Consider the following 23,505-nt stretch of genomic DNA (forward strand, 5'->3'; position numbering starts at 1 on the left):
TTGTTTGGTATTGCACTGGCTAGTTTTTGTCACCTGACTTGATAGACTCTGATACAGTGCCCCCCTCACCACTTGCCCTTTGTACACCTAAAACCACATAAGTAAATGAAGAAATCTGCCACAGCCTACAGTTTGTGATTCCACAGTAGCATTGAGCAAGCTATGGGAGGGCCACTAGTCTTTTGCTTTCAGGTCCCCTGTCATAGTGTTAGTACCACAACAGTATGTGACACTAAGGTCAGACCGTCTAATTCAGATTCAGGAGAAACAAACTCTTTAGATGTAGGGGAAGTCAGGGGTGCAGAATCTGTTGCCATTGTTGATACTCCCCGGGGGAATACTCTCACTAGTGTTGTGAATGCAAAAAAGAGGCAGAAGACCTACCAAGTTGCTGAACAACAGTCTCAGGTTGTTTCCACCTGAGTTGGTGGCTATGGTTAGATCCATTATATAGGCTATTGATTACAGGGTGCAAAACCTGCTTAACCTGCTTATAAGTAGCACTGGCACTTCTTCCCCAGTTCAACCTTCCAAGGATCCTGATTTTGAATGGGGTGTGTAATCTGAAGCTTTACAAGTGAGTGTCAGTCTGATCATTCAGTTTCCTCTGAGGACAAAGAGGTTTAGAAACCCAAACAGATGATGTCCTTCCATTTTACTGTTGTAGTATTCATCACAATAGGGATCCCCTGCCAAGGTGCCCGATGTTTAGGTTGCTTTAAGGTATGCCGTATGTCACACATATGCTCCTTGCAGATCTTAGGACATAAAGGTGACATCCGGACGTATTATCCTCAGAACTTCTTTGTCACCAGTCTGAACGCTCGTAACATTGCTGATTCACCAAGCCATTTCAGATAAGTGCCCCACTGGGGTTTTTGTATCCTATCTTTTACTTTTGTTTTTGTTGCTTGTGGAGTTTCATGTCATCCAAAGAAGGGTAAATGCCAGTGTGACAGACAGATTGCCATTAAGACCATCACGAGCAGTGCTTGTCTTGTTTCAGCGCTGCCCGCGAGCATAGGTCCTGTTCAGTTTGTCAGGCCTTTTCCCAATACCTTCCATAGTCAGCTATCTTCTCTGGCCTTGTATCTGGAGAATCAATATCTTAAGCATTTAGCTAAAGACACAATGGAAGGAATTTTCTGCTCCAAGGGTCAGCCATCAGTGAAGAACAAGGCCAAGAAATCTAGGCTGGCTTCTTCTGCTGTTCAGCCTCCACAGGATGTGTTTCTGGAGGTGAGTGAAAGCCCAGAGGATCACCCATCTCCACCTTTGGATTCTTCTGCTGTGACCGTTTTAGAGGCCGGTGTGTATCAAACCTTAAGCACATACTTGGAGACCTTGCAGATGTCCCCTTCAGATGTTCAGGGGGAACTGTGGCTGATTATTTCTGAGAGGCCTAGGGGTGTTTCTCAAATTTTGGTCAGAGACGAAGTCCTGAATGCTGCTGCTGAATGCCATCCAGGGTCTGAGCCTTCTAAGTTTTATAAGGTGGACATCCTCTTGAAGAAAAAGCAGAAGACTAAACATATTTCTCCAGCTCCTAAGGATCCAGAGAGTGAATGATAGAATTTCACTCAGGAGTTTAATGCTTTGATGCCTTTGAAACTTCTTCAGGGAGTTTCTGTTCTAGCTCCCCTTTGATCTTCTACTCCCATTAAAAGGCCCAGGGAAAAGGATTCCTCTGAGGAGGAGATGGATTCAGATGAGGAATCCCTTGCTTATTTATTTCAGATTCCTTCTCCTTTGGAATATGGGTCTGAGGAAGAGAAATCTACAAGTCTTGACACTCTTTCTGAGGAAATTTCTTATGGGGATACAATCTCTAGAATGATGGAGTTTTTTTAAATCAGATTACGCCCACATTTCTGAGGTACAGAAGGAGTATTATGAGCTCCTACAAATGAATTCTACTAGATCTTCTGTTTTTCCTCCTGTTTTGGCTGCTTTCTTGGATGCCTTTTCTATGGTGCAGCAGTTAGCTTTGCCACCTCACAGCAAGAGGTTCTCTGGTTCGATCCTCGGCTGGGGTGCCTTCTGTGCGGAGTCTGCATGTCCTCCTTGTGGTCGCGTGGGTTTCCTCTGGGTGCTCTAGTTTCCTCCCACATCCCAAAGACATGCTGTAGGTGGATTGGACACTCTAAATTGGCCCTAGGGGTGTGTGTGAGTGTGTGCCTTCTGTGGAAGGTTGGGCGCTGGGCTGGCAACGCGACACCGTAAAACGCCACTGCCAATCATGAGTAGACAGGTGATCTGCTGAGGCAACCCCTAACCGGGAAAAGCAAAAAGAAGAAGTTGGATGCCTTTTCTACAGCCTCCAAATCTCCTGATTCCCAGCTCCCTGCCCCCAAGAAATCCAATAGGTTTTGTAGGGTGACTGTGGACTGTAAATCCCTATGTAGGTGTCCTTTGGCTGACCCTTCTGTGGTATCTGTGGCTTCTGACTAGCCATCTCAGTTGCTGACTTCTACTAAGCTACTTCCTTTTGATAAAGATAGCAGAACTGTGGAAAGACGAGGTAAGAAGTTTTATACGTCTGCTACTTTAGCTTTTAGGGCTGTCAGTTATCAGACCCATATGTCCAGGTACATTTTGGCCCTGTCTGGTAATTTCTGAGCTTCCTGACTCTGAAGGGACTTCTGCTATTTCCCTGTTAGGAAATTTTTCCCAGGTGGCTCGCCATTCTATTGTGTAGTTATTATGCAGCAGATGCTTTTTCTAGGGCTGCTGTCTTTGATTCTGTGATGAGGAGATATTCCTGGCTTCAGCTTCAACCTTTGCCTGATGACATTAAGGTTAAGCTGATGGATGCTCTTCTGGGCCACAAACAATTGTTTGATGAAGCTGCTGCTGATTTAAGTTCTTTCAGGATGAGGGCAAGGCCTTGCAGGAATTTAAACATCATTTTGTTTCCCCTGTGCCTAAACTTCAGAGAAATTATCCCAATAAGCCAGCCTTTGTTTGCGGGCAGTCTCACCCTCAGCCCAAGAGTAAGAAGCTACCCTGACTTCTGTGCCAGAGAAGTCTCCTTTTCCTGACAAAACAGGTGCTGTCTGACTATCCTGTTCTTCTCACCCACATTTCTGTTTCTCTTTATCTGTCTCTTTCTTTTACTGTTTGGTTACAAATTACTCAGGACTCCAGGTTTCTGTACATTATCCGCCAAGGATACTTCATGATCTGGAAATCTCTCCCCCCTTTAATGGGAATTTCTCATCCCCCTCAGAAGAAGTTACCCTTCTTCCCACGGGTGCTTCGAGATCTCTTGACTCAGGGAACTTGGGAAGTTCAAGTTAATCAAAGGGGGGGGGGGGGTTTACTCCAGAATGTTTTTAGTGCCCAGGAAAGAGAGCACTTGGAGACCTAGTCTGGGCCTCTCTCATCTAAACACCTTTCTGAAGGTCCCTTCTTTCAGGATATTGTCCTTTCAGACTTTGTTCCTTTTTCCGCTTCTTCAGGCTTATATGGTTTCTCTGGACCTCAAGGATGCTTATGTTCATATCCTGATCCATAGCCTTTTTGGGAAGTTTTTACTTTTCTCTGCCGCTTCCTGGCATTTTCAGTTCTGTGCTTTGCCCTTTGGTATTCTACTGCCCTAAGGATATTCACCAAATGCCTTGCTCCTGTGATTACTTTTTGCAGGCTAAGGGGGATCCAAGTCTTCCCCTACTTGGATGACCTCCTTTTTCAAGCATCCTCTCCAGAGACCTTGTTGCAAAATCTTCAGTTTGCTTTGTCCCTTCTGCAGAGCTTGGGGTTCACTATAAATTTCAAAAAGTCCTTTCTGACTCCTACTCAGGATCATGTCTTCTGGGGTGCAGGAGCCAGACTGTTCCTATGCTGGCATCCCTGCCTACTTCCAAGGCCCTAACTCTCATGTCCTTTTTTTAATCCCTTCTTTCTCTGGCTTCAGTAATAGCCAGGGAATTTCTGAGATCCCTGGGGTTCATGGTTTCCCCCATTCCTCTGCTCCCTTTTGCCAAACACCACATGAGAAAACATCAATGGTTTCTAATGTCAGTTTGGCTTCAGCATTCTCATCCACTCAGATTTTCAGTTCCTAATTTTCCATGTCTCAAGCTGGAACTTCAGCGGTGGATTCAGCAGTTGACTCTCAATCCAGGGCTTCCTTTTCACCCACCTCTTTCCTCTTAGGAGCTGATCCTCAGCTCCAACTCGGCTGATTTACTATAGTTCAAGAGCTTTTACTGGCTCGAGGCTAACCCCTATCCCAACATGCCTAGTGGTAGCTACCCAGGTCTCGTTTGCCGCTTGCAGCGTCGAGATTGCAACTACTGGCACAAGCTAAGTACTCTGTGCTTTTTTTCACTTTATTGTTATCCTTCTCAAGGTTTTGTGGTTGTATTAACTCTTTAGAGCGTATACTATCCCCTGTTAGTCTAATGACCCCTTCCTCTTCTTGTTGTGGGTGTTTTTTGGCTGTCGGTTTCTCCTCAGGCCTTACTTTCCCCTTCAAGCCTGTTTAAATTAGAGGGCTCTTCTTCTTTTTCCCCACCCTTTCTGGGATAGCCATTTAAGTTAGAGGCTCTCCTATTGGTGGAGTCGCCATTTAATTTAGAGGCTCTCCCCCTTTTTCTTTTCCCCTTTAAAAAAAAAAAGTTTTTTTCCCTTTATTGTTGTTTGGGCTAGCCTTTACAGCCCTGTAGTAGTTAGTTGTGTGCTGTTAGCTTATAGTTTTGTTTTTTTTCTAGTGCTGTGGAAAAAAAAAATGTTGTCATTATCCACTATTTCCAAAGAATCAAAACCCTCTGGGTTCAAAAAGTGTGACTCGTGTTGCCAAAAAATATCCCTTACAGACAGGCACACGAGTTGTGTATATTGTTTTGGGGCTGTTCACCAGCAGGACTCATGCTCGATCTGTCATGCTTTCAGTTTCAGCGTCCTGCAGGAGAGAAAAAATAAGTTAATTTTGTGTGGTCTTCTGAAAAACCCTCAAGATTCTTCATTTAAGGGTCCTCAGCCAGCTAAAGTGTCCAAAAAAAAACACTAAGCCATCAGTTCCGAGTTTGGAACAGACAAAATCCACTGAAAAACCTTTGGCTCTGTCGGCTCCCAGCATTGGCTCCAGCAAAGCTAAGCCTCTGGCAGCTCCATCTGTGTCCTCAGAGCCAGTCCAGACCCATAAGAGAATAAAGCCTCCTTTGGAGCCGGTACGCTCTGCTCCACAATCTCCTCTGCTGCAACCTGGAGCGGGCAGTCACTGGTCCTCTTCTCACTCCTCTCGGTCCTCCAGGCTTTTGGATCATGACATGGAGAGAGTGGTCAATAGGCTCCTCAAGTCACAGGCACTCTCTAAATTACTATTGAGCCCAGCCCATAAGGAATTGGCTCCTTTGGCCTGTCCAGCTTCTCCATCAGTTCCTCCTCCAACTCTCTTGAGCTTGAAGCTGGAGTGCATGGAAGTCGTGGTGGGGAAACCATCAGCTCCAGTTACTTCTCCTATATAAGTTCCAGCAACAGCTGCGATCTCCCGATGTCTCAGTCTATCGAGCGATCTGGGCACTGAAGCTCTCTTGCCAGCTGCGAGGGGGAAATTGCATCGGACCCTTGTCTGACCCCGCTCTCCCTCTTGGAGCTTCGGTGCACGTGCGCTTGGCTCCCACATCTGTCTTGGAACCTTTACTGTCAGTTCGCAGGAGATCTCCGGGCTCTTCGGAGCCGGGGGCTTCTTCAACTCGGGACCATGGCGCCTTCGAGGTGATGAGAAGCATGCTATCTCCTGAGACTGCTCCACCATTTGCTCCATTGGCTCCTTCTCCCCTTGGTGCTTGTGCCTGCCTTTGACCCACCTCCTGCCTCCAAGCATAGAGAACCTGTGCCCAAGGAAGCCCCATTGGGTGACCCCACCTCTTCTGAAACCATCCCCAAACATTCCGAGGAGGTATGTCAGAAGAAAAGATGTAAGAGGAAGCATCTAGACTCCCCTGAGTCTATCACTTCAGACACAGACTTGGATTAATCTGAAGGGTCCCCACGGTCCCCCTCTGAGGTTGTCTCCTTTTCAGACATCTTGGAAATCCTTAGACAGAGGGGTGGCTGGGCATCCCTAGCCCCTTCTGAGGATGAATCGGTCTACCAGGATGCATTTGGTTCCCAACCCTCCACCTCTTGGGTGTCTCCGCCTTTTGACCCACTTTTGTCTGTAGTGAGTCGAAAGGCGTGAAGCACTCCAGAGACTATGAAACCAGTTCCAAGGAGACCGAATACATTTATCACTGCTCCTGAGGATAAGTCCTTCCATTCCAAAGGGGTCCCTGTTGATGCCATGGTGGTGCAGCAACCAGTAAGAAGGAACTTGCAGAAACTTCATCTGTCCATCCGCCGAACAAAGAGTCTCATATGATGGAGAGGTATGGGAAGCATATGTTTTCTTCAGTGACCTGTACTCTTAGGTCGCTGAATTATTTGTCACACTTCATACAACTTCAGAGGGATCTCCTGAAGGAGCTAGGAGATACCCTGCAAGATCCTACAGCTGAGGGAGTTGCAAACAGGGCGGCTTCCTAGCTTGCGATCTTGACCTCAGTGGTTAACTCCTCCATGAGGCTCATTTCTTATGCGGCAGATGGAGCGAGTAGGGCAGCAGGTACCAGAGTAGTTTTGCGGAGACACTCCTGGATGCGCCTTTATCAGTTTGCGGAACCTTTCAAGTCTTCATTTACCAACACCCCCTTCGATGGCTCTTCCTTGTTTGGGCCTCAAAAGTAAAAAAGAGACTCTCACCAGGTGTGAACAGGATGGGAAGACTGTCTCTGCCATGGGAGTCCATTTTTCGACTCCATCTAGACCCTATTCTAAAGGTCAGAAGAGTGGAAAGATGTGGTTCAGAAAATCCCAGGGATCTTCGCCTGACACACGTGGAGATTTTTCCCCCAGGGGAAGAGGGGGAAACAGCAATGGTAGACACCATCCTCACAGCAGAGGGGGTCCGCAACAGAAGGGCGAAAGAAATACGTTCTCTACTAGGCCCTTCCAGTACTCCTGAAGGGAGGCCCAACTGTCCACCTCTGGAGGCAGTCGGGGTCAGACTATCACTGTACCCAGCAGACTGGCAAACTATCACAAGAGAAACATGGGTACTGTCGATAATATCCAGGGATTACAAAATTCCTTTTTCCCAGTTACCCCCCTCAAAAGAAAACCTTCTATCCCAGATGTTCCACCCAGTCTTATGGATCACGCAATCCTAGATGGTCAAAGATTGCTAGAAAAAAGAGCCATCCAAGAAGTCCCTGCAGACCAAATTGGGTCCGGAACTTACTCAAGGTTCTTTTTAGTTCAAAAAAAGACAGGGGACTGGAGACCCATTTTGGATCTCAGCAAGCTAAACCAGTCGGTAAAAAAGATGAAGTTCCAGATGGAAATACTGCAGTCCATTCTTCACTTCTTGGGTCAGGACAATTGGATGTGCTCCATAGATCTCCAGGACGCGTACTACCACATAAAATTGGGCAGGCAATCCAGGAGATTCCTGCGCTTCAGGCTGGGAGCCAGTCATTATCAGTTCAGAGCCCCCCCAGGGTGTTCACCAAGTGTATGGCAGTGGTCACCATTCACCGGAGGCTTCTAGGATTCCAGGTGTTTCCATATCTAGACGACTGGCTCCTCACTGCTACCACTGAGCTTCAACTGATCAAAGCATGGGACTACACAATCCAAACTTGTTCTCAGTTAGGCATCACCATAAACTACAAAAAGTCTGCCTTATTGCCTTGTCAGTCTATTACCTTTATAGGAGCAGACTTAGATACAAGACGCATGATAGCAAAACTGCCTCAAGACAGGGTGTCAACCATTTGTCAGCAAGTTTCGTTTCTCATAAAAAAAGATAAGAGTTCAGGCAAGAGACATTTTACAAGTCTTGGGCTCAATGGCTGCTGCAATTATATTAGCTCCTTTGGCACGCTTCCATATGCAGATTCTGCAGTGGCTTCTTTCCGCTCAGTGGTCTTTCCATGATTTACCAATGTCACGCATGATCTTGATCATAGAAACTTGCAAAAAGGACTTAGCATGGTGGCTTGTCTCCCCCAGGTTACTCTGGCCAGACCCTTTCTAGACCTCCATCCTGTAGCCACAGTGACCACGGACACCTCCCAGATAGGGTGGGGGGGAGCATTACCTTGGACAGACTGTCCAAGGAATGTGGCAACCTCACGAGTACCATTTGCACATCAATGTTATAGAGATGAGCGCGGTGCTTTTGGTGTTGCAAGCATTTTAAGATTTTCTACCTACCGGGACCATTGCAATTCAGACATACAGTATGTCAATGGTATGGTACATCAACAAGCAGGGCAGAACGAAATCTTACCCCTTGTGTCAGGAGGCACTTCGAGTATGGCAATGGGCAATGTCTTCACAAAGTTTTCTGATTATGATGCACATTCCTAAAAAAATCCACCGTGATAGCGGACAGGCTCAACAGGGCTATCCTCATGCCTCACGAGTAGTCCCTGAAGCAAGAAGTTGCGGACTTGATTTTTTGCAAATGGGACCAGCCATGCTGCAATCTTTTTGCCACTCCCTTCAACAATGCACTTGTTCACGATTGGCCTCCGGGACTACTGTATGCCTTTCCACCTTTCCCTCTTATTCCAAAGGTACTTCAGAAAGCAAAGTCACTGGGTTGCAAACTCATCCTCATTGCGCCTTACTGGCCTCATCAGATATGGTTCCCATTTCTTCGCCATCATCTTCAACTGGAGCCTTGGATACTGGACCCAGTTCTGGACCTCCTGATGCATCAGTTGGACAGGCTTCATCCTACCCTCCAAACTCTCAAGCTGACTGCTTGGTTTCTTCACTTCCAGTCTTAGCCAGGCTCCCAAACATTTCCCCGGCTGTACAACATATCCTAGTGTCCTCTCACAAGCCCACTACCAGGAGGATTTACACTAGCAAATGGAAGAGGTTCTCTTATTGGGTGAAGAATAATGACATTGATCCCTTCACTGCTCCTGTTCACAAGATTCTTGACTTTCTGGCCGAAACTTTTGAAAGAGGGGCATCTGCAGCTACTATTAGGGTCCAACTAGCTGCAATCTCCAATTTTCATGTAGGAGACTCGGGTTCTAACATCATGTCCCATAAGTTGTGCAGAGCATTCTTACGAGGTACAAATCTTTTATGGCCTCCGGTAAGAGAATCCCCCCCCCTCCCAGATAGGGTGGGGGGAGCATTACCTTGGACAGACTGTCCAAGGAATGTGGCAACCTCACGAGTACCATTTGCACATCAATGTTATAGAGATGAGCGCGGTGATTTTGGTGTTGCAAGCATTTTAAGATTTTCTACCTACCGGGACCATTGCAATTCAGACATACAGTATGTCAATAGTATGGTACATCAACAAGCAGGGCAGAACGAAATCTTACCCCTTGTGTCAGGAGGCACTTCGAGTATGGCAATGGGCAATGTCTTCACAAAGTTTTCTGATTATGACGCACATTCCTAAAAAAATCCACCGTGATAGCGGACAGGCTCAACAGGGCTATCCTCATGCCTCACGAGTAGTCCCTGAAGCAAGAAGTTGCGGACTTGATTTTTTGCAAATGGGACCAGCCATGCTGCAATCTTTTTGCCACTCCCTTCAACAATGCACTTGTTCACGATTGGCCTCCGGAACTACTGTATGCCTTTCCACCTTTCCCTCTTATTCCAAAGGTACTTCAGAAAGCAAAGTCACTGGGTTGCAAACTCATCCTCATTGCGCCTTACTGGCCTCATCAGATATGGTTCCCATTTCTTCGCCATCATCTTCAACTGGAGCCTTGGATACTGGACCCAGTTCTGGACCTCCTGATGCATCAGTTGGACAGGCTTCATCCTACCCTCCAAACTCTCAAGCTGACTGCTTGGTTTCTTCACTTCCAGTCTTAGCCAGGCTCCCAAACATTTCCCCGGCTGTACAACATATCCTAGTGTCCTCTCACAAGCCCACTACCAGGAGGATTTACACTAGCAAATGGAAGAGGTTCTCTTATTGGGTGAAGAATAATGACATTGATCCCTTCACTGCTCCTGTTCACAAGATTCTTGACTTTCTGGCCGAAACTTTTGAAAGAGGGGCATCTGCAGCTACTATTAGGGTCCAACTAGCTGCAATCTCCAATTTTCATGTAGGAGACTCGGGTTCTAACATCATGTCCCATAAGTTGTGCAAAGCATTCTTACGAGGTACAAATCTTTTATGGCCTCCGGTAAGAGAATCCCCCCCCCCCAGACCTAAACTTGGTTTTAGCTTCTATGGTTTTTCCACATTTTGAACCAGCAGCATCTTGTCCCCTGAAATTTCTATCTTGGAAAACCCTCTTCTTGGTTGCTATAATCTCAGCTAGATGGGTTTCTGAATTACATGCTTTGTCTATTCGCCCGCCGTATCTCATTTTTCACAAAGGTAGAGTCTCTCTTGGGACCAATCCTTACTTCTTGCCAAATGTATGTTCAGAGTATAACTTAAGTCCATTGAGTTTCCTGTGTTCTTCCCCAATTACGGCAACAAAGTAGAGTATAGACTCCACCAACTGGTTGTTCATAGACAATTACATTTTTATTTACACAGGACCAAAGACTTTAGAAAATCAGACCAATTGTTTGCATCCTTTGCTGACAATAAACAAGGTTCTCCAGTTTCAAAAGTGACTTTATCAAAATGGCTGTCGGACACAATCATTCATATGATTTGCATAAAAAGATGCTCCCAGGAAGGCCCAGAGGACATTCAACCAGGGCCTTAGCCACCTCTGTTGCCTTCCAAGATACATTGCCTTTAGATTTAATCTGTGCACCAGCAACATGGGCAAATCCACATAGCTTTATCACTCATTACAAAGTGGACATGGTCTCCCGGAATAGGGCATCCTTTGGTTCCACGGTCCTAAAGAGTTTGTTCCAGTGAAGCCACCTAAGAACCAGGTGCTGGGGATGTGGTCCCAACCAGCAAGAATGAAGGCAAGATGGGACAGCATAACATAAAGAAGTTATGTACCTACCATAATGTTCCATGTTTGTTGTCCTTCATCTCACCTTCCTTCTTGCGTCCCCCCCCTCCTTCCCCCTTCCTGGAGGTTCGAGAAGAGTTCCTTTATTGGTTAGACTGTCTGAGTTTCCTGCTGACATACCAGGTTAGTTAACCATGCCTTGTTTTTTTCATCTTTCCTTCCTATTTTAAGTGCTTAAGAGCTTAGTAAAATTTGTTTTTTTACCATGTATGTCTAGTGTGGTCTATTACAAATGAGATCTGGGTAGCTACCGCTAGGCATGTTGGGATAGGGGTTAGCCTCGAGCCAGTAAAAGCTCTCGAGCTGTAGTAAATCAGCCGAGTCAGAGCCGAGGATCGGCTCCGAATCCAACCAGCAAGAAGGAAGGCGAGCTGAAGGACAACAAACATGGAATGTTATGGTAGGTACATAATTTGTTTTTTCCAGTGTTTCTCAAGTGACCAAACAGGCTTCAAAGTGTGCCTTAAAGGGGACCATTACTATTTCTACAAACGCAGATATCTCTGTTGTGGTAGGGAGCTATGCTTGGTTGCACAACCTAAACGTTTCTGATAAGTTAAAGAATGAGATTTTGAATGTTCCACTTGATGCTGACTGTGCGTTTGATGGAGAAGCTAATCATATCATTAAAAACTGGGATAACAGAGGTAAGCTGATAAAAGTGGTATCTAAAATGTTTCATATTCCCAGTTTTCCTCTAGTAAGCACAACATTTTTGGTGGCCCAACAAACAGAAGTCCCAGCTGAACAAAAACTAAGCCACCAAAAGGAAATGACAGGATGAGAACTCCACCACACCTAAAAAGAGAGGTTCTTTTCCCAAAAAGGATAACACCCCCCCCAATGTATGACTGTACTGATGCTCCGCACCCATCACTCCCAAGCTATCTCCAAGCATCTGGTCAAAAACATTAGCTCTCAACAAGATGGCCAGGCCATCAGTTGTTTCAGACAAATGGGTGCTCAACATTGTTGGCAGTAGAAGGAACATCCATCTCCATTTAAGGGGTTCCACCTCATCTTCTGGACCAGACATTATTTCCCCCTATACTCTTGCATGTGCAGGATACAGGGGTCATAGAACTGGTCTCTTTTCCTAAAATAATGAAAGGTTTCCCTGTTCCCAAAAATCAGCTGTTGTGAAGACTGGTATTGGGTCTATCTTTCTAAATATTTTTCTCAAGGCTAAAGCTGCTTACCCTGCAGACAGTGCTTCCTGTTCTACTAGACCACTGCTTCATGGTGACCCTGGACTTGAAGGATGCATATCATCATATCCCCACTGCTTACTGCTTAAGGAGTTATCTGAGATTTGTTGTGTCTGGTTCACACCATCAGTTCTTTGCATTGTCCTTTGGGCTGTCCACTGCATCTCAAGTGTTTACAAAATGCCTTGTTCCAGCAATCCCCATTGTCAGATGCGTGGCATTCACATTTTTTCCTTATTTAGATGACTTACTAATTTGTGCAGATGTCTGCATCCATTTGTGTAGAAATCACTGGAGAAGATCTCAGCCTTACTCTCCCAACCTTTGGAAGTTGTGCTTGACACCCTCACAACGACTGGTCTTCTTGAGGTGGTTTGTCAACACTGATGAAAGAATGGCCTTTCTTCCTGAAGACAAGATTCTATCCCTGCAGGAGGAATGTCACTATGGCAAGAGAGTTCCAAACACTTTTAGACTGATGGTGTCCAGGTTTCTCATGATATCACTGGACCATCTCACATGAGGAAAAATCAGTAGTATTGTACAAAATTGTTGAACCCAGCCCCTGTATTCCTTGGAATCCCAGCTGCCAGTGCCCTTCATCAGATGAGAGTTTCAGTGGTGGAGAATACAGTTGAGTAGCAGGCTAGGACTTTCCTTCTTCCTATCTGTTCCAACGCAGACTGTCCAGACAGATATTTCTGACTTCACTTAGGGAGCTGTGTGAATAAGAGTGTAAGTGCAGGTCACTTGGAGTACCAAGGATGCATGGAAGCAAATAATTATCAAGGAAATATTGGCAGTGATCCATGCCTTGAAAGTTCTTCACCACCTATGGACTCCAGGTTCTCCTCTTGTGGTTACATACAACACCACAGTGATGTGGTACCAGAAGAAATAAGGGGCTACAAAGTCATATCCTGTATGCTAGATAGCAGTGATGGCCTGGGAGCAGGCTTTACCACATTCTCAGACTCCTCAGGTGTCATACTTTCTTTTAGACCCAAACATTGTGAAAGTTAGCCTAAGTAGATCCCTGGCAGACCCACATGAGTGGCATCTCAAGGCAGTGATGTTTCAAGATCACGTCCACTTGTGGGGAACTCCTCGATAGATCCGTTTGCTCCTTTGCAAACTGACAGCTGAAGAAATTCTGTTCTAGTCATCCTTAAAGCCATGCTTGAAAGGCAGATGCAATCTCATTCACCTTGATGAGAATGTTCCTGTATGCATTTGTATCCCCTTGCTCTCTCATCAATGAGGCCAGACAGTATCCCAGGATGCCTTCTAACTAGCAGGAAACATGAGCTATCAGGGTCTCTGGAATTATTATTTAAGTGTAGCCTCCAAACAGGCTTCATGCTTCATGAATGGAGAAAGGCAACAGTCATCCCTCTGCACAAAGGTGGCCCATCTACAGACCCTGGAAACTACAGACCCGTAAGTCTCACTAGTCTTATATGTAAAGCCATGGAAAGAATTATCATGGAAATGATCAATAGAGATATAGTAAACCTTCAGACACTGGACCCAACCCAGTTTGGTTTGTCAAGGGCAGATCATGCATACTCATCCTGGTGGACTTCTTTGAGAAGGTGAGCAAAGCAAGGATGAGGGCAGAATCATTCACACTGCCTACTGTGACCTGCTCAAAGCATTTGACACAATACCCACTTGGGCATTGTTGACAAACTCAAGAGGTGAGGTACAAAACCATATGACACCCGGTGGATAACCAACTCGGTCACAGACAGGATCCAGGAAGTTAGAATTGGGGAGTCTACCTCTACAAAGTGGCCAGTCACAAGTGGAGCCCCTCAAGGATCAGTCTTTGGTCTGCTCCTTTTTGGCATTTATTTCTCAGAAGTCAAGGCCAATATCAGTGGTCTCTGGCTGACTGAATTTGCAGATGATTGCAAATTAGGAACTGTCAATGAATCTCACACTGACACAAATGTTCTCCAGGAGGAACTGACAGAGAAAAAACTGGTGTCAGAACTATGGACTAAAACTAAATGCCACGAAATGCATAATAGTATTGTTTGGTAAGTCATCTATCCCTGGTAACTATCATATTGACAATACACCCCTTAGAATTGACCCAGTAGTCAGGGACTTAGGAACACACGTAGATGGTAATCTAGCCTTTGACCATCACATATCTACAGTGGTGAGGAAATCATTTTATGTTGCACAACTTATAAACAAAGGTATGGCATCTAAGTCCAAAGAAGTCATTGTTCCACTGTATTTGGCATTCATCAGACCTGTCAAGTACAGTGCCCCCCTTTGCCCTTTGATATGTACCTAACCAAGCATATCCAACAATTGGAACACCCACAGACATTCCTCACTAAAGGAATGCAGGGCATAAGTAAAATGTCCTATGCAGACTGCCTCAAGGCCTTATCCCTGTATTCTGTCTACAACAGGCTTTTGATGAGAGATTTATGCCAGGCATACAGGGCATTGTCAGAACTCACTCTGATGGACCTCCTGCATATCCACAAAACAAACAGCACCAGAATTACCCATTCTAAAGACTTAAACCTTGCCTGTCATTTAAATAGGATTTGCTGGAAAGATAGGTATGTATCCCAGAGACTACCCTGTCTATGGAACAGGTTACCCATCCATGGGAAGCAGAGTTCCTCCATAACCCAATTCAAGTGCAAATTGGACAATTGGACGGGAAGCCGGAAATACATCCCTTGTTTGACACCTGTCTCTCTAATGGACACAGGTAACCTGTAAATGGTTCATCTCCCAGGCCCATGTTTACACTTATGAAGGGTATCAGAACTTGCCAGGGATTTGGGATTCATGGCTAGACTTAAAAAGGCCCTTGTGATCATTAGCCTAGTAAACACCTATGGACCTATTTCTACCCTTTCCACTGATTCACAAGATACTTCTGAAGATTCAGAGAAAAATGCCAAAGATCATTGTGGTGACCCCCTATTGCAAGACATTCTTGCTTCTCCCTTATAATGGTGTTGGACAGGAGCAGTTACCACAGACTTCCTCACATTCTGGATTTGCTCACCCAGTATCAGGGTTGACAGGTGTACCCCTGTTTGAAGCAACTACAACTGACAGCCCGGATGATTCAGTCTTGAATCTGTTTTGGTACTTGCTTCATAAGGATGTGCAGCAGGTATTCAAGGAGTCCAGAAGACCTGCTACTAGAAAATCTTATGTTTATAAATGGATTATATTTTCTAAGTGTATTCTAACAACACAGAAAAATAAAAAACTTGCCAACCACTATTACAGATTTACAGATTTACCAAATGTAGAAACCACGAACAGCACAGCTATACATCCACTTTATTTCCTCTAGTGCCAAAGTGTATGCACCTTCAAGGAGTATAAAAGACATTTATAAATGCAGCCATGTATACAAAAAAGCCCACCCATCATTCAATTAAACGATCTAATTAATTAATTAATTAATTAATTAATTAATTAATTAATTAATACAATTAAATCAAACATCTCCAATTCACTTCACCATTAAGTCCCATAGGGACGAATGTATTATACTTTAAAATATATGCAGACTCTTTGTATAAAAGTTTTTCTTTTAATAAAACTTCATTTTCATCCAAAATTTTAATTTGTTCTAAAATGCTTCCCTGTAGTGATAAAAAGTCACTATTATGCTCAGCCTTAAAATGTATAGCAATAATTTTGTCCCCCCTCTTATTTTTGATGTCTCTAATATGTTCCATCAATCTAACTCTGAAAGTTCTCTTGGTTTCTCTGATATAGAACATATTACATGGGCATTTCAGAATGTATATCACTCTTTTACTGTTGCATGAAAATATTCCCTAGGTGTAAACCTAATTCCATTAATTTGATCAAAAGAGCTTACAATGTGATGGCATACTGAACAATTCCTACACCTCATAGTTGCCGTAAAACCCAGAGATGTGGTCAGTATTCATATCTGGCAAAACAAACTTCTCATGTACCAGCACATCTTTCAGATTTGTACCTCTTTTATAGTAAATGGAAGGTTGTATAGGCAAAATTGTATTAAAAATTTAACATTTTTGTAAAAAACTCCACTAATACTTAATGTCTGTAATTTCAGTACTCTTTATATTATAAACAGATACAAAATGCACTTTTGCTTTTCCTGCCTTTTATTAGTGCCATTCTTTACTCCATAAATAACTTCCTCCATTGCTAACCTCTCATTAATTTCCTTTTCAACCTTATTTTTTGCTTCTTTAACAATTTCAAAATCGCACCCCCTTCTCAGGAACATTTTAGTTGTCTGGCTAATCTCCCAGTGCAAGTTCTCCTGACTACTACAAATTCTGGATAGCCTAAGAAATTCACCATAGAGTAATGCTGTTATGTGATGTGGAGGATGATAACTGGAGGCAAAGAGATTCCGACTTCCATCCATAAATTTTCTATGTACCCTAGACAAGATGGTACCATTCTCCATGACCTCCAATTCCAAATCCAAATATGTGACTTTATTCCTGTATTGCAGCCCATCAAAAGAGAGATTAAAAGTATTTTGTTGTAAATCATTCACATATTCCCTAACCTTATTATGGCCTCCTTCACAAATAAAAATTAAATTGTCTATGTAATGAAAGTAAAACTTGACATGCTTTCTCACAAACCAATGTCTATATAGACATTGTGTTTCAAAATAGGCCATAAAAAAGGTTTGCATACATGGGGACAAAAGGTGCCCCCATGGCTGTACCTTGTTTTTGTTTATATATCTGATTATTAAAACTAAAATAATTATTTTTAAACAAAATCAACCAGTTGTACAATATAGTGAGACAATGGGTTACCACCCAAGAAATGTAATAAAGAATATAATCCATCACTATGTTGATAGACGTATAAAGACTCTTCAAGTCCAAGGATATCCAGTACATATTTGTATTCCAAACCACTGACAAAATTTTATTCAAAAAATCGAAACTGTCTTGTAAATACGATGGAGTCTTCTAAACATAAGGGAGAAGCAATTCATGCAACAGAACACCTATATTATGGAGAAAATATTTGCATGCCGAAATTATAGACCTGCCAGGAGGGTTTTGTATATTTTATGTAATTTGGGAAGACAAAAGAAAATGGCCAATTCACAGACATCACTTACACATTTCTTTTGAATGTCATCCCATGAAAAATAACCCAACCTTGCCCCCTTATTTAAAAGTCCCTGAAATTCCATTATTGCTTTTTCATATAACTTTCTTTCACTAAGTTCATATACCTCATCTGTCAAATGATCTATACACATCTTATAATATTGCATTGCATGTATCACCACAATTTTATGGCCCTTGTCAGATGGTTTAACTACCAAATCTGCTCTATTCTTAAGACTCTGAATAGACTTCCATTCATTCAGAGTTAAATTATATTTAATACTATTTCTGTCTCTATTTAAATTGTTACAAATATTTTCAACACCAAAATTTACCATAGAACTAAAATGAGAAATATTTTCATTATTAAAGGAAGGAATAAATCTACTTTTGTTAGGAACACATGAAGTTTCAATGTTACAATATGCATTATTCCCCACAGATTCAAATGGTTCTACCAAATCTTCACAACAGGAATAAAAACTTTCATCCATTGAATTTTGTTCAGAACACACTGGCATTGAAACAGCCGTATCAGCATAATATGTTTTTAAATGCAACTTGTGAACTAAACAAATAAACTCAGAGAAAATGAACAAACTACAACAAAATGAAGGAAAAAAGGACCACACCGGATACTCAAAACAGTTCCAATAAGCACTTTTGTTTACTAAAATGAGCAAATTTCTTCAGACAATTTTAAGACACACAAGTACACTTAAATACAATGCGTTTATATATTTTTAATGCTTTTTACTGTATATTTATTAAATTATACAAATGTATTTTTACATGTAATTTTTGGAAGTATTTGTAAGGACTTTTATTATTTATTTTTTGACATATGGTTTGTTTTTTATAGGAGTTTGGCACTTTAAAATGAGGCTGTGTTTTCCCAAAGGAAATCATGTTTTTCTAAAGGAAATTATGTTTTTCTAAAGGAAATGATGTCATGATAAGTATTGTATTTAAGTGTACTTGTGTGTCTTAAAATTGTCTGAAGAAGTTTGCTCATTTTAGTAAACGAAAGCGCTTATTGGAACTGTTTTGAGTATCCGGTGTGGTCCTTTTTGCCTTCATTTTGTTGCAACTTGTGAACTAGACAAAATATTTCTTGTTTCAAAACATGATGTCTAGGTATTACTGTGGGAATAAACTTGAAACCCAAATTCAATATACAATACTGCTGCTCTGTTAACTCACAGCCTGATAAATTCGCAACAGTGTTAACATCATTTACACTTAAATCAATGCCATTTACTTTTCTTATTATTAAACTGTCCTGTGTGTCCATTGTTCTTATTGTAGGCTCCATTGGAACCATTCCTGCCCCGTTTTCAGCTATATTGTGGGCTATTCTCATTCCGAAAATGCCTGCGGTGCTCTTCCGTTCATTCTGCTGGTGGTAATGGAGGATATTCACTGTCTTCACTGTCCTGTGCATCACTATAACTCCCTCCCTCTGAGGAAGCGAATAAGACAATGTTTTTTTTTTAAACCTTCGTGCTTGTGTCGTTGATCTTTACACCATTGATTAGTCAAAGCTACAAATGCCCGCCCACTTTTATAGTCTCCAACATCCCTGAGTAATTTGATGATTTTAAACTCTACAAGTTCCATTTCCAAGGCATTTAACTTGCCATTGATCCTGTAATTATTTATGGGGCAAAGGATGACACCAATAAAAAAGCAGTAAAAGTGTATTTTGTTTCTGTTTATAATATAAAGAGTACTGAAATTATAGAAATTTTTAAGTATTATTGGAGTTTTTTATGAAAAGATAAAATTTTGCCTATATAACCTTCCATTTCCTATAAAAGAGGTACAAATTTAAAAGATATGCTGGTACATAGGAAATTTGTTTTGCCAGATATGACCATTGACCACTTCTCTGGGTTTAAAGGGACTATGAGGTGGAGGAATTGTTCAGTATGCCACCACATTGTAAGCTCTTTTGATCATATTAATGGAATTAAGTTTACACCTAGGGGAATCTTTTCATGCAACAGTAAAGGAGTGGGAGCAGTTGGTGGTATCGGGTCCCTTTCTGGGGCTCAAAGGACAATTGAGCATTATTTACATGCCTCACAGTCTTCTCCAGCATCTGGAAGTGAAAATTGTAATGGGAGTCAAAATTTGGTGCATTTATTTGATCGTTGTATGAATGGAAGACCTAAACGTGTTTCTAACCCTTTTCTGGCAGTGGTACAAACTGTTAATTCAGTACCTGAAGATAAAATAGATCTGCGTGATAAATGTGAGCAGTTTCTCCGGAGAGAAACAAGAGTCCATTTCAATATTTTGGGCTTGCAATGTTATATCGAATTAAATATCACACCAAGGGGACTGCATTTTATTAAAAATCCAAGTAATCCATTTGATATTAATTGTCCCATAGACAAACAGTTCAGAGAAAGATGGATGGCAGCATTGCATAGATGTGTGATGTAGTGGCTGCATATCTTACTGGAAAGGGACCAACTTTCTAACCTATGAACCTATGAACCTATGAACCTTAAACAAAAAAGCTGAAGCAGGAGCTTACAACATTGTCAGGGGACATTACTAGTTCTCTTAATTCCAGCAATCTGAGCAATTTGCTTGAAAGTATCAATGGCAAGTTAAATGCCTTGGAAACTGAACTTTATGAGTTTAAAACCACCAAATTACTCAGGGATGTCGGAGACTATGAAAGTGGGTGGGTGTTTGTAGCTTTGAACAATCAACATTGTAAAGATCAACAACGCAAGCACGAAGGTTTTAAAAAAAAACATTCGGTTTCATTTTCTTCCTTGGAGGAAGGGAGTTATAGTGATGCACAGTACAGTGACGATAGTGAATATCCTCCATTACCACCAACAGAATGAACAGAAGAACACCACAGGCGTTTTCAGAATAAGAATGGAGCACAATATAGCCCAAAACTGGGCAGGAATGGTTCCAATGGCACCTGCAATAAGAACAATGGACACACAGGACAGTTTAACATTAAGAAAAGTAAATGGCATTTATTTATTTATTTATTTATCATTTGTTGACTGGGAAAGTCCGACTATGTTCCACAGAGCCTGTTTTCAGCGGAGGCCTGGGGAGAAATGCTCCACTGATTTAAGTGTAAATGATGTTAACATTGTTGTGAATTTATCAGGTTGTGAGTTAACAAAGCAGCAGTATTGTGTATTTAATTTGATGGATTATATTCTTTAATCCAAAGAAAATGCCCAGGCCAGGAGATTCCTACCAGTTCAGAATACGTTTAATAGCAGGCAACACAGTAAAGTAAGACCATCATATTTTTCTTCCCATTTAGCCAAGATGAGGTTGGCATATGTGGGGGCGCAAGCAGCCCCCATCGCTACACCCACAGTCTGATGGTAAAATTCACCTTTAAAAAACAAAGTTATATTTTAAAACCAACTCCATCAATAAACACACCAACCTCTCTTGGCTAAATAGGAAGAAAAATATGATGGTCTTACTTTACTGTGTTGCCTGCTATTAAACAGATTTTGAACTGTCTGGAATCTCCTGGCATGGGCATTTTCTTTGGATTATTTGTGTATATTTTGCCTTGGAGTGCCGTTTTTGTGAATTATATTCTTTATTACATTTCTTGGGTGATAACCCATTGTCTCACTATATTGTAGAACTGGTTGATTTTTGTTTAAAAATTATTTTAGTTTTAATAATCAGATATATAGACAAAAACAAGGTGCAGCCATGGGGACAATGTATGCAAACCATTTTATAGCCTATTTTGAAACACAGTGTCTATATAGACATTGGTTTGTGAGAAAGCATATCAGGTTTTACTTTCGTTACATAAACAATTTAATTTTCATTTGTGAAGGAGATCATAATAAGGTTAGGGAATTTGTGAATGATTTACAACAAAATCCTTTTAACCTCTCTTTTGATGGGCTGCAATACGGGAATAAAGTCACATATTTGGATTTGGAATTGGAGGACATGGAGAATGGTACCATCTTTTCTGGGATACAGAGAAAAATAATTATGGCTGGAAGTCAGTATCTCCATGCCTCCAGTTGTCACCCTCCACATCTCATAACAGCATTACCCTATGGTGAATTTCTTAGGCTATACAGAATTTGTAATAGTCAGGAGAACTTGCATTGGGAGATTAGCCAGGCAACTAAAATGTCCTGAGAAAGGGGCACAATTTTGAAATTGTTGAAGCAAAAAATAAGGTTGTTAAGGGAATTAATGAGAGGTCAGCAACGGACAAAGTTATTTATGGGAAAAAGTATGGCATCAATAAAAAGGCAGGAAAAGGAAATATGCATTTTGTATCTGTTTATAATATAAAGAGTACTGAAATTACAGACATTGTTAAGTATTATTGGAGTTTTGTACGAAAAGATCAAATTTTGAATAAAATTCTGCCTATACAACCTTCCATTTTCTATAAAAGAGGTACAAATTTGAAAGATATGCTGGTACATTGGAAGTTTATTTTATCAGATATGAACGTTGACTACTTCTCTAGGTTTAAGGGGACTATGAGGTGTAGGAATTGTTCAGTATGCCATCACATTGTAAGCTCTTTTGATCATATTAATGGAATTAGGTTTATACCTAGGGGAATCTTTTCATGCAACAGTAAAGGAATGATATACATTTTGAAATGCCCATGTAATCTGTTCTGTATCGGAGAAACCAAGAGAACTTTCAGATTTAGATTGATGGAAGATATTAGAGGCATCAAAAATAAGAGGGAGGACAAAATTATTGCTATACATTTTAAGACTGAGCATAATGACTTTTTATCACTACAGGGAAGCATTTTAGAACAAATTAAATTTTTGGATGAAAATTAAGTTTTATTAAAATAAAAACTTTTATACAAAGTCTGTGTCCCTATGGGACGTAATGGTGAAGTAAATTGGAGATGTCTGATTTAATTGTATTAATTAATTAATTAGGTAATTTAAGTGAATTATGGGTGGGGTTGTATATAAGGCTGTATTTGTAAATGTCTTTTATACTCCTTGAAGGTACATACACCGAAGCGCTAGAGGAAATAAAGTGGATTTTTATCTGTGCTGTTTGTATTTCTACATTTGATGAATACTGTTGGCATATGTTTTCTAAGTGGTTACTAGGCAGGAACAAAAAGTTCCTTGTTTGTGTGAGCTACTTCAGGATGGCTCATTGTATGCATCTGTTAAGGTGCATTTAGCATCGTTTCTGCTAGTCTGCCAATGGATCCTCCTATTTCTTCTTTCTCTTGGTAAAAAAGTTCATGAAAAAGTATCGCATATGAGGCCCCCTTGCAAGCAAGTTCCTCCTTTTAGGATCTATGTTATGTTCTGCAGATATTCACCTTACCACCTTTTGAATCTGCCACTTGGGCTTATCTGTGGAATTTAAGTATTATTATTTTGCACTTTTACTACTTGTTTTCAATGCATTATTGAAGATTCCTCTGCTATTTATTATTTTCTCTGCACTTGATTAGAATTTAAGTTGCATTTTTCCACTGCTATAAGAACTGCTGTTCTGCAATTTTAAATGCTCTAAATATATTGTATCTGTTGTAGCCAGTGTTTTTGGCATCTATTGTGTGGTTCCCCTAACACTTTGACACTAAACCAGTCGATTTTACATTAAGAGGGTTAAAACGCTGCACTGTTTTAGTGGGAGAGGGCTAATTTCCCCCTATCTGAGTTGAGAATTGCTGGTGGAAAGATTATTGTGTGCTTATTTGACTGGCCTTTGGGCAAACCTATTTTAAAAGTTGTTTTTTTCAGCTTGTGTTGAGCAATACTGCACTACACGCAGTCTTGGTTAGCGGTGCCCTGTATGTCACAAGCACCTAGAAGTTGTATTTTTCCCTGTAAAAACTATCTTTGAAATTTCCCACAGTCTTGCACTGTTCAAGGAGCAACTGGTTTGCACACTGAGCAGCATTGCCACATTTAGTTAGCCTTAGATTACACTATTACAGCATCCAAACCTATAAGTACACTTGTTGAAATTTCCACAGTTCCTGGTTGCTCAAGAAGTAATTGTGTTGTGTGGTGAGAAGCATCGCTGCATCATTTATCTGTCGATTCCACTACTTAATGCAGCCAAACATCCTCCCATTCCAAATACCCTTTATTCTCTTCCTTT

Source organism: Protopterus annectens, chromosome 1.part1 (assembly GCF_019279795.1).
Source record: "Protopterus annectens isolate FY-2018-M chromosome 1.part1, PAN1.0, whole genome shotgun sequence".
NCBI classification, from domain to species: domain Eukaryota; kingdom Metazoa; phylum Chordata; order Ceratodontiformes; family Protopteridae; genus Protopterus; species Protopterus annectens.